The sequence below is a fragment of the Somniosus microcephalus genome, unplaced genomic scaffold (assembly GCF_052327205.1).
Source record: "Somniosus microcephalus isolate GS21.2 unplaced genomic scaffold, FLI_Smic_1.0 unresolved_chr1, whole genome shotgun sequence".
Taxonomy (NCBI): Eukaryota; Metazoa; Chordata; class Chondrichthyes; order Squaliformes; family Somniosidae; genus Somniosus; species Somniosus microcephalus.
Window position 1 is genome coordinate 145,922,012 of NW_028225179.1, and position 8,196 is coordinate 145,930,207.

Sequence of the window (8,196 nt, forward strand, 5' to 3'; positions counted from 1 at the left end):
AAGGGGGTGTTGACCGCCGTCTTCTGGACGTCTGCGTGGTGGACGGGGACCTGATGGTAGCCGCGAATCAGGTCGACCTTGGAAAAGACGGACTTTCTTGCTAGGTGCGCTGAGATGTCTTGAATGTGCGGAATGGGGTATCTATCAGGCGTGGTGGCGTCGTTGAGCCGTCTGTAGTCGCGGCGGCTGCCAGTTGTACGCAGTCCGTGATCGGGGACCCCGCGAGGGCAATCTGTACCTGCTGAGGAAGCAGGCTGAGGAAAAGGGCCCAAAACAAGAAGCACTGCGGTTCAGAGCCCAGGAGCGCAAGCATCCGGCTCATCAACTGGGTCGGGGTAGAGTCGCCGAGGCCTGGTAGTGAAAGAAGCCTGCCGGCCCTCTCCCCGCCGGACAGGCCATATGCCTGCAGCAAGCGGCCCTTAATGGTTGAGTACTTGCCGGTCTGTGGTGGGTTCCCCAGCAGGTCGAGAACTTCGGCGGCGGTGGAGCTTGCTAGTGCTGAGACTACATGGAGGTACCTTTCTTCATCCATCGTCTTGAACCCTGCGAAGGGTGAATTGGGCCTCCGTGTGCGTGAACCAAGCCGGTGCTTGGTGTTCCCAGAAGGTGGGGAGCTTCAAGGACACGGCGCCGGCCGACATCGGGCTGCTGCTGGTTGCCGTCGGGTCGTTGCTGGCCTCTGTAGGGCTACATGAGTCGGGGGCTTCGGCTGCCGACATTCGGGGTCACCAATGTGGGAGACTACACTCTCCCGCGTAAAGAAATAGGCAACACAGCGAGCTACAAGAAATAGGTCTTTACTCCAACTCTCAATACAGTACTGAATTCGTACAGCCCGCGAACCTGTGATGACTCACGGATTGGTCACCTGCTGGAACCTGATTGGTTTTCCTTCTCTCAGCAGCAGGCAAGTCGGAACATGCCTTATTCCTCTCAGCTTGCAACTGTCTTGCGGGGGGAGGGGAATACAGCAGTTAAAAGGGGATTATACAGGTTTATCTACATACACTCTGGCCTAGAAATTGGGTTTTGGCGCAGCGACGGCTTTAGCGCCGGAAGTTAGTGCCGGAGCTAAGTCGCGCTGGGTGGGCCAAAAATTCACTACTTCTGCGCCCAAACGGCTGCCGGCGCTGCTGAAAGCTGTTAGCGCCTGAAAACTGGCGCTATGCGCTGAATTTCGGCGCTATTCCGGCGCTGCGGCGCCCGCTGCGGTGCGGCAGGTTCGGGAAGTGCAGGCCTCCTCCTTCCCTTAAGGAGGAGCTGCCTGCACCCGGCCGCGGCCCGCGATAATCTTTTTAAAAATGAGCCCGGCACCTCGGACAAGTGCCGGGCTTGCTTCTGTTCCGGGGGGGGGGGGGGGGGGGGAAGTCCGGGGAGGGAGCTGCGGCCAGGCGGGCGGCGGGAAAGCGGCCGGCCGCCGCGGGGCCTTTAATGCGCCGGCGCAACGTTCTGTAAGGCACCTCTGCCAGAACGTTGCTTGCGGCTGCCACGGGCGAGGCGGCCGCAACTCAATTTCCGAGTTCGGGCGGGTTACCATGGCAACCGGGACGCTGCGCACACCGATGACGTCATCGGTGCCGGCGCAGCGCTACCGGCCTAACGCCGATTTAGGGCCCCTGTCAATTTCAAAACTGGCCATAACTTCGCCGCTAGGCCCTCTAGCGCCTCAAAAGCGGCGCTAAGGCCAGTGAATTTCTAGGCCACAGTGTTTCCCCAATGTGGCAACGCCACACCTTACTAATGTATCGTGTCTGAACATGCGGTAAGTGGAGTCCTTGATTTTGCAGTGTTCCAATGATGCTTAGGCATTGTTTTTCAGTTGTTGAGTAAACTATTTCCTGTTGCTCCTGCAGACATTCACTTGCCTCAACAACAACTTGCATTTCTCATGGGGTTGGGAGTAATATGATAGCATGGATCGAGGATTGGTTAATGGACAGAAAACAGAGAGTAGGGATAAATGGGTCATTTTCAGGTTGGCAGGCTGTAACTAGTGCTTGGGCCTCAGCTATTTACAATCTATATTAATGACTTAGATGAAGGGACTGAGTGTAATGTGTAAAGTCTGTGGCCTAGAAATTGAGTTTTGGCGCAGCCAGGGCTTTAGCGCCGGAAGTTAGTGCCGGAGCTAAGTCGCGCTGGTCGGGCCCAAAATTCACCAATTCTGCGCCCAAACGGCTGCCGGCGCTGCTGAGAGCTGTTTGCGCCTGAAAACTGGCGCTACGCGCTGAATATCGACGCTATTCCGGCGCTGCGGCGCCCGCTGCGGTGCGGCAGGTTCGGGAAGTGCAGGCCTCCTCCTTCCCTTGAGGAGGAGCTGCCTGCACCCGGCCGCGGCCCGCGAAAATCTTTTTAAAAATGAGCCCGGCACCTCGGACAAGTGCCGGGCTTGCTTCTGTTCCGGGGGGGGGGTGGGGGGGGAAGTCCGGGGAGGGAGCTGCGGCCAGGCGGCCGGCGGGAAAGCGGCCGGCCGCCGCGGTGCCTTTAATGCGCCGGCGCAAAGTCATGTAAGACTCTGTTGCCAGAGTCTTAGTTGCGGCTGCCACGGGCGAGGCGGCCGCAACTGAATTTCGGCGCTGGGGCCCGTCGGCATGGCAACCGGGACGCTGCGCACACCGATGACGTCATCGGTGCCGGCGCAGCGCTACCGGTCTACCGCGGCGGAAGGGCCCCAGGCAATTTCGGCGCCGGCGCCAATTGCAGCGCTAGGCCCTCTAGCGCCGCAAAATCGGCGCTAAGGGCACTGAATTTCTAGGCCAGAGTGTTCTAGTTGTAATTAATAACACACAGACTACAAGATTAAAGTTCAACAGGTCTTTACTAGTTGGAGGTCAGGACTATACTAAATACAATCTTACTACACAGTGCTTATATACCGGTGGTCACCACCGGTATTACGTATACAGCAGCCAGAGAAAGTAGTACATCTCTTAAGGTGGAACAGGCTTAAGTTCTCTTAAGGTGGAACAGGTTACATACACCACAATCCTCCCTTTTTAGCTTAATAGTCATATCCCCATTTAACATACCATCATAACATATATACATATATAACTTCAGGTATAAACGGTTCAAAGGTTCAGTCTCTCAGGAGGCCTTCTGATTCGGTCTGGATAACGCCTTTCAGTGGTCTCTGATTCTTGTTCCTGTAAAGGTCAACCCTTGACCTTTACAGGAACATGTTGGTGTTGTACTCTCTCTATTTCCCTTCTGAAAGCCTCCCACTGTTTTGATGTGGATTTTCCTATAAGTAGCTGCTCCCAGTCCACTTTGGCCAGATCCTGCCTTATCTTATTAAAATCGGCCTTCCCCCAATTTAGAACCCTTATTTCCGGGCCGTCTTTGTCTTTTTCCATGACCACCTTAAATCTCACCGAATTATGGTCACTATCGCCAAAATGCTCTCCTACAGACACTTCCACCACCTGCCCAGCTACATTCCCTAGAATTAGGTCCAGTACCGCCCCCTCTCTTGTAGGACTTTCTACATGTTGGCTCAAAAAGCTCTCCTGGATACACTTTAAGAATTCTGCACCCTCTAAGCCTTTCACACTCTGACTATCCCAATTTATATTGGGGAAGTTGAAATCCCCCACTATTATTACCCTATTATTTTCACACTTTTCTGAGATTTGCCTACATATCTGTTCCTCTATCTCCCCCTGACTGTTTGGGGGCCTATAGTACACTCCCAGCAAAGTGCTTGCCCCCTTTTTGTTTTTAAGTTCTACCCATATGGCCTCATTAGAGGAACCCGCTAATATATCATCCCTCCTTACAGCAGTAATTGACTCCTTAATTAATATTGCAACACCCCCTCCCCTTTTACACCCCCCTCTGTCTCGCCTGAAGATTCTATACCCCGGAATATTTAGCTGCCAGTCCTGACCCTCCCTCAACCATGTCTCCGTGATAGCAACAATATCGTACTCCCATGTGTTCAACAACAACTTCAGTTCATCCACCTTATTTGCAAGACTCCTTGCATTAAAATAAATGCCTTCCAGCCCTGCCATATTCCCTTTTGCCTTCACATCTTTGCTCTGCCTTCCCTGCTGACTTGTTTTTTCCTCCGTATTTGGCTGTACATCACCCCCTACTATAGCTCCACTCTGTATCCCATCCCCCTGCCGAGTTAGTTTAAACCCCCCCCAGCAGTGCTAGCAAACCTCCCCGCAAGGATATTGGTTCCCCTCTGGTTCAGGTGTAAACCGTCCGACTTGTACAAGTCCCACCTGTCCCAGAAGCAGACCCAGTGATCCAGGAAACGAAAGCCCTCCCTCCTGCACCATCCCTTTAGCCACGCATTCATCTGTTCTATCCTCCCATTCCTATACTCACTAGCACGTGGCACCGGGAGTAATCCAGAGATTACAACCTTTGAGGTCCTGCTCCTTAATCTTGCCCCTAGCTCCCTAAATTCTTGCTGCAGGACCTCATCCCTCTTTTTACCTATGTCGTTGGTACCAATGTGGACCACGACCACTGGCTGTTCACCCTCCCCCTCCAGAATGCCCTGCAGCCGCTCAGTGACATCCTTGACCCTGGCACCAGGGAGGCAACAAACCATCCTGGATTCACGTCTACGGCCACAGAAACGCCTGTCTGTTCCCCTTACTATAGAATCCCCTACCACTATTGCTCTCCCACTCTTTTTCCCCCCTTCCTGGGCAGCAGGAGCACCCCCAGTGCCAGGAAGTTGGCTGCTGCTGCCTTCCCCTGGTGAGTCATCCCCCTCAAAAGTATCCAACTTGGTATACTTGTTTGAAAGGGGGATGTCCGCAGGGGTTCCCTGCACTACCTGCCTGCCTTTGTTGCTCCGCCTGATGGTCACCCCCTGTGCTGCCCTACCCTGAGGCGTGAACAACTCGCTAAACGTGCTATCCACGAGCCTCTCAGCATCGCGCATGCTCCAAAATTCATCCACCCGCAGCTCGAGCGCCGCAATGCGGTCTACAAGTAGCTGCAGCTGGATGCATTTCCCGCACACATGGTCATCAGGGACACTGGCAGCATCCCTGACTTCCCACATGGAGCAAGAGGAGCAGAACATGGGTCTGAACTCTCCTGCCATGACTTACTCCTTTAATTAATTAAAAAATTTATTCAATACCCCAGTTACAGGTATACTCTAGGGCGCTTTATTTACCAACTATCCCCACTACACCACAGAAATTTACACCACAGAATTCAAGCTTGTATTGAAAAAAGAGAAATACTCACCAACCAATCACCTACCTGCTCCCTGGTGACGTCACACACTGATTACTTTTTACCTCTCTCCCCGCTGCTGAGTTGGTCGGGCCTCGCTGGTGCCTCCGGTTTTTATACCGGGCTCCTCACCACGCTGCTCCCTGCTCCGAGTGCTCTGGCCTCGCTGGTGCCTCCGGTTTTTATACCGGGCTCCTCACCACGCTGCTCCCTGCTCCGAGTGCTCTGGCCTCACTGGTGCCTCCGGTTTTTATACCGGGCTCCTCAACACGCTGCTCCCTGCTCTGAGTGCTCTGGCCTCGCTGCTCTCCAGTTTTTATACCGGGCTCCTCACCACGCTGCTCCCTGCTCCGAGTGCTCTGGCCTCGCTGGTGCCTCCGGTTTTTATACCGGGCTCCTCACCACGCTGCTCCCTGCTCCGAGTGCTCTGGCCTCGTTGCTGCCTCCGGTTTTTATACCGGGCTCCTCACCACGCTGCTCCCTGCTCCGAGTGCTCTGGCCTCGCTGGTGCCTCCGGTTTTTATACCGGGCTCCTCACCACGCTGCTCCCTGCTCCGAGTGCTCTGGCCTCGCTGGTGACTACGGTTTTTATACCGGGCTCCTCACCACGCTGCTCCCTGCTCCGAGTGCTCTGGCCTCGCTGGTGCCTCTGGTTTTTATACCGGGCTCCTCACCACGCTGCTCCCTGCTCCGAGTGCTCTGGCCTCGCTGGTGCCTCCGGTTTTTATACCGGGCTCCTCACCACGCTGCTCCCTGCTCCGAGTGCTCTGGCCTCGCTGGTGACTCCGGTTTTTATACCGGGCTCCTCACCACGCTGCTCCCTGCTCCGAGTGCTCTGGCCTCGTTGCTGCCTCCGGTTTTTATACCGGGCTCCTCACCACGCTGCTCCCTGCTCTGAGTGCTCTGGCCTCGCTGGTGCCTCCGGTTTTTATACCGGGCTCCTCACCACGCTGCTCCCTGCTCCGAGTGCTCTGGCCTCGCTGGTGCCTCCGGTTTTTATACCGGGCTCCTCACCACGCTGCTCCCTGCTCCGAGTGCTCTGGCCTCGCTGGTGCCTCCAGTTTTTATACCGGGCTCCTCACCACGCTGCTCCCTGCTCCGAGTATGGGGAACCACGAGAACTGAGCATGATGAGAGACTGAAAAAAGTGCTGGAAGCAACAAGGAAAACAAACCTGAAGCTGAATAGAGAGAAATGCCAGCTCGGGGTGACAGAACTGACATTCGTGGGGGATATCCTTAGCAGTGAGGGCATCAGACCAGATCCCAGAAAGGTGTCCGCCATTGATAATATGCCTAAGCCACAATGCAAAAAGGACGTGCAGAGGTTTAATGGAATGATCAATTACATGGGTAAATTCATATCCAACCTCTCAGAAAAGATGGCGCCACTGAGAAGACTAACTGAAAAGAACATAGAATGGGAATGGAATCATGAGCATGAGAAGTCATGGAGCGATCTAAAGAAACTGCTCACAGAGGAACCAGTTCTGAGGTTTTATGACCCAGCGAGACCCATCAAGATATCATCAGATGCATCACAGAGTGGGCTCGGTGCCTTTCTTCTGCAAAAATATGACTACTGGCAACCTATTGCATATGCATCGTGCTCAATGACAGATGCGGAGACGCGATATGCTCAAATAGAAAAGGAGCTGCTCAGCATCACTTACGCCTGTGAAAGATTTCACCAGTTTGTGGCAGGACAAGCAATCAGTGTAGAGACTGCCCATAAGCCCTTGATTGCATTGTTCCAAAAGCCACTAAATAGCTGTCCGCTTAGAATACAAAGAATGATGATCAGGCTACAACACTATACACTGAATGTTGCGTACACTCCGGGTAAACTGATGTATACAGCAGACACGTTGTCCAGAGCTGTAGACCCAAGTGAGCCCGCAAACACCAAAATGGAGGAAAAAGTGAACGCCTACGTGGATATGATCACAAGTGCACTGCCCATAGCAGATGCAAAAATGGAGCTCATAAAGACTGAGACAAACAAAGATGAAACAATGAGACAACTGAGGAAAAGCATCTTGGATGGATGGCCCAACATGAAGCAAGACTGCTCACCTGACATGGCAGAGTACTGGAACTGCAGGGTGGAACTATCAGTGGTCGAAGACATAGTCTACAAAGGAAGTAAAATAGTTATCCCAAAGAGTCTGTGAAAAGAGATGCTAAAAAGGATCCATGGAGGACATCTGGGAATCGAAAAGTGTAAGAAAAGAGCACGAGAGGTGATGTACTGGCCACGAATCAACCAAGATGTGACAAATGAGGTGTCAAACTGCACAATATGCCTGAAATATCGAGCAAGCAATCCGGTAGAACCACTAAAGCCACACCCAGCGCCAGACAGACCTTACCAGAAGGTAGGCGCTGACCTATTTGTATGTCAAGGGAAGGACTATCTTGTAGTCACAGACTATTACTCCCTGTATCCAGAGGTTTGTAGACTGTACACCAGCACAGCAGATGCTGTGATAAGATGTATGAAAGCCATATTCTCCAGACATGGCGTGGCGAGCGAGGTCTTCACAGACAACGGACCCCAGTTTTACAATGCAAGTTTCCGACACTTTGCCAAAGAGTGGGACTTTGTCCACACAACGTCAAGTCCTCACTTTCCACAGTCCAATGGACTAGTGGAAAAATCGGTCCAGGCAGTGAAAAGACTGATGTACAAGGCAAAAGACAGTGGAACTGACTTCTACCAGAGCATGCTTGTATACCGCACAACGCCGCTCGAGTGTGGTATGTCACCAGCCCAACTCCTTATGGGACGTCGGCTAAGGTCAAACCTACCCATCCCGGAGAACCTCCTGAAACCAAAAGAGGGGGAGAAAGTGAGGAAGTTCAAAGAACAACAGAAAGAAAAGCAAAAGTACTACTATGACAGAGGAACACAAAACCTACCTGAACTCCACACTGGTGACCAAGTAAGGTTCAAAGACAAAACAAACATATGGACTCAGAAGGG